This window comes from Tupaia chinensis, unplaced genomic scaffold (genome assembly GCF_000334495.1).
Source record: "Tupaia chinensis unplaced genomic scaffold, TupChi_1.0 Scaffold000075_1, whole genome shotgun sequence".
Classification (NCBI taxonomy): Eukaryota; Metazoa; Chordata; class Mammalia; order Scandentia; family Tupaiidae; genus Tupaia; species Tupaia belangeri.
In genome coordinates this window covers 1,798,757-1,802,677 of record NW_006159535.1, presented here as the reverse complement: position 1 = coordinate 1,802,677, position 3,921 = coordinate 1,798,757, and the positions used below count along the sequence as shown (strand labels likewise).

Here is a 3,921-nt window from a genome sequence, read left to right as displayed (position 1 = left end):
CAACTACAAATGATAAAACTCTCTACAAATGTAAGGGTTTTGATTTCGTTTTAACCAGTTTGGCTGATATAAATCAATCCATCAGCGGCCAGACATCAACGTGAACAGAGTGTGAGAACCAACCCACCACGGTACACTCAGCACTCCGTAAGGACACACCTACGAGGGCAGCCCTGCTGCATTTGAATTCTCTGTGACTTAATGACTGAGTGTGAAATCAGCCCAATGCAAAACATTCTCTGTTCTCCTACCTGGTAGTTCTCACCACCCCGCGTAGTGACCAGAGCGTGAGCCCATGAATCACCATGGGCATCCCCAGGCAGGCCAAGGCACACAGGAGAGCACAGCTATGCTCAAATGTTGCCTTCTCTTGTTGGAAACAAGGAATTGACTGTTCAGAGATTATCTCTGGGCAGTGGGAGTCAGAATCACTTTCATTTTTGTATCTTAACATATTTCAATGTAGGCTGAATTTTTATAAAAGACATAGATTTTATATTAACAAAAAGAATTTCCATTTTGAGGAAAAACAGATATAAATGGTTATGTTCACATAGAATATAAATACAAGTAATTTCATTATTTTATTATAAGAGATTCTAGCATAAGACGTGAAAACACTCTACTGAAACCAAGGTAACCTCTCAAGCAGATATTTCTCAAACTCACTGAGTTAGGAGAGGCAAGAAATTACAGCTTAAAAATAAAAATCTATGAAAATTTTTCATTTCAATCCCAAATGGTTTCCTCTTTGGGTCGGAAGGTTTAGTGTCTTTCTGAGCTAGAGAAGAACGGGCCTGCATATTAGAAAGGGAAACGGTGGTGGAAAGAACACAGGGGCACTCTTAAAAAGGTCCATGAACCGTATCTTCTCGACCGGCAGAAAAAGAGACTGAAGACAGCGTAAAAATTTAGCAACATTAAAGTGAAATCAAAACATGGAGTCAAAAATCAAGTGACACTGACTGCTCATGTCCTAAGGTCCTGCTTAATACATGGTTTCTTTTTTCCCTGACAGTGATATACCAACCACCACCCTCTAGAACTCCCCCCCCCAAAAAAAAAAGTAGATGTTAATATTAGGAATAGAAAGTATAGAAAGGCTTCAGGAAAGACTGATCAGGGATGGCCTCACAGCCTAGTGGTAAAGGGAGCCTGATCCCTGGGGGCTGACTTGGAAACATGTGACTGAATGGGAAAACATACTGGGTGCCTGTGCCTGCCTGCCCAAAATGCCCAGGGGATGGAGAAATGGAGAAGGGCCTGCAAGCTTGACCACACACACACACACACACACTTTTTTTTTTTGGAGAGGTTTTTGCTATAGGACGCGTGCGCTCGCCAGACAGAGACAGACAGACAGGAAGCGAGAAATCACCCCCCAGGGGGGATGGCCACGCACCAATCCCTTCTCCTCCATTCTCCTCTCAGGATCTTGGGCACGCACGCACACTCGCCCAGCATGAGTTTTAAGCCACCGGGTCTGGGACGTGAACCGTGGTCGACTACGTGGGAGTACAGCGACATAGCCATTACTCTAACTACTGGTTCCCAGACCACACACATTTCTTTAGGGGGTGCTTTCTCCCTCTCCCTGCCTCTCTGGCAAGCCCAAGTGCCTTCTGGCAATTCAAAAAAAGGGGAAAGACTGCTCAACCTGAGTTATTAAACACCTCGAAACCCTGGTCATGTTGGAGAAATCCTGCTTCCAAAATGAGTGTCAGGTGTTAATTAAAGGCTCTACTTTGCGAACCTCGGGAAAAGCATTTCACCTCCACTACCTATCAGTTGTGCTTCTTTAAGAGAAGGAATGTCTTTTAGCTTCCAAAGCCATTCACTTATTCTTGAGAGTTTATTACATATCCAGTGATTGATTCAAAAGGAAAGTTCTGTGCGTTCTGAACAAAACGACGGCCAGTCATCATTCAAGCTTCATGTTTTTGTATCTCATTTCTTATTTCTTCAGATCATATCAATTTGTAATGACAAAATTTCACAGAATTTAATTTCTCCATTTATAAGGAGGTGACTGTGATTGCTTTGAAATGTTCATGAGAACTGCATCCTTCACCAAATCTGCTTCAGAGTGCCTCGAACTTCAGCTCAAGAAACTGATTCTAAACTGTCTTTAACAATCTCGGACCACTTCATAGGTTTGAGTATCAAAGGGAAAGCTGTTCCTGTCGCGATACATACAGTATCGAAATTCAGCAGACCGAGGGAGAATTTGCATGTACCTACTACACTGAAACTCAATTTAGGAACATGATTATACAGATACAAATGTGTCCCTAGAAAACACGGGGGCTTTGATCAACGTCTTCCAGAGGCTCCCAACTTGGAAAATGTCATGTCAGTGCTTCCAATCATGTGGACGCGTCCTTAGGTAGAGACACTGGAAGGCTGAGCTCAGACGCAAACCTACGTACACCAGTTGTAACGACTCTCGATCTGCATCAAACACATGTACCCACAGAACTTCTAGTAAGCGCCCACCACTGGAAGCGAAAGCACTTTCTTTCCCAGTAAGCATATCTCTTCCACGGAAAATTCCCAAACCCCAGACCTACCACTTTTTACAGAACAAAAAGCGTGTGTGCCTGCGAGAGGGGGTGGGAAAGCGCGTAGCAAGAATTTTCAGGGCTCTTACGCCTCCTCCCTCGGAGCGCGCCCAAGTCTGCGGCCGGGCTCCGGGACACTTCCCCTCCCACCCGCCGAGGAGCCGCAGCTGTAAGTTAAAGAAGCGGGTTCTGGGCACGTCAATCAACCGTGTCCTCCCGCCTCCCGTCTACACCTCCCTTCCCCTCCCCCCTCTAGAAAAATACAGAGAAAGAAAGAGAAAAAAGAAGGTAACTAATTTGAGAACTAGTCTCCGCAAGGGCTTCGCCTCCGACCTAGAGAGGCCACACGCCCGGGACCTGGCGCGCCGGCATCGAGCAGGCGGCCGGGTAGCTGCCTGTCTCTGGGTCCTCGCAGCGCGTCCCCCGCGCTTCGGCTCCCCGCACCGGTCGGCATCGCTCTGGCCCCGCACTCAGCCAGGCCCGCGAGCCGTCGCCCTCCGATCGGGGCCAAAGTTGCGCAAATAGCCCCACAACCGGCAGATACTTACCGGCCGCAGCAGGAACCAGCGCTGCGGAGATTTTAGGGAGTTTAAGGCAAATCAGCCGCGGAAAGGCGGGCGGAGGCGAAGGGGCCGCGAGCTGCAGTGGCGGCGGCGCGCGGCGCTCGGGCTGGGCTGCGCGGAGAGGCTCTGGCTCTCTCTGCCAGGGACTCTGCTGCAACAAAGGACTTCCGCTGCCGCACAGCCGCGCCTGCCGCACCGCACTGAGCCGGCCCCGCTTACGCGGCGACTCCGGGTCTGCCCACCAGTTCGCTGCGGCGTCCGCCAGCCTTCCCCTCCCTCTCGCCCGCCCACCCCCTCCGCCTCTGGCTGCTAGGGGCACCCGCGGTCGCCTGTTTGTTGCAACAAGTTTCTGCGTCGGGCTCCGAGGAGGCAGGCGCAGCCCGCACAGCGGGGGCCGGCGCGGCAGCGGCCTGACCACCCCTCTCGCCCCTCTCCCAAGGGTAGGCTTGGGACCTCCTCCTCCTGTTTGCACAGCTGGATGGGACTGGGCTCCTCCCGACTCCCCAAGGGCAGAATGCTGCTTTCCCACTCGGTCCAGATGTCAGACCCCAGCCCCGCACGGCCCCGCAGCTGGGTCCTCCCTTGCGGCACGCCCTGGGCGCTCTGGGGGCGCCGGGACCCTCGACCTATCCCGTCCTCGGTCTGTCCGCTCAGGGTCGCCAACTCCCCGCGCTCCCCCCACTGTGCCTGCCGTGGGCCTGGCCGCCTCTGGCCCTGAGTCACTTCCCCCGCCATGCCCCACCCCGCCCAGCCCTCCTCTCCCAGGCTCCCGCGGCCCCCCCCCCCCGCCCCCCACC

The 3,921-nt window shown here is 52.1% G+C and overlaps 1 protein-coding gene across 2 annotated transcripts in view; it reads right to left on the bottom strand.

The window, feature by feature from the left end:
- Positions 1–3,255, bottom strand: part of ZBTB1 (zinc finger and BTB domain containing 1) — a 31,585-nt gene extending 28,330 nt beyond the window's left edge. For both annotated transcript variants that reach the window (XM_006142402.3, XM_006142401.3), the window contains exon 1: positions 3,110–3,255. The gene's annotated coding sequence lies outside the window, so the exon portion shown is untranslated. The remainder of the gene's footprint in view (positions 1–3,109) is intronic.
- Positions 3,256–3,921: the final 666 nt, after the last annotated feature.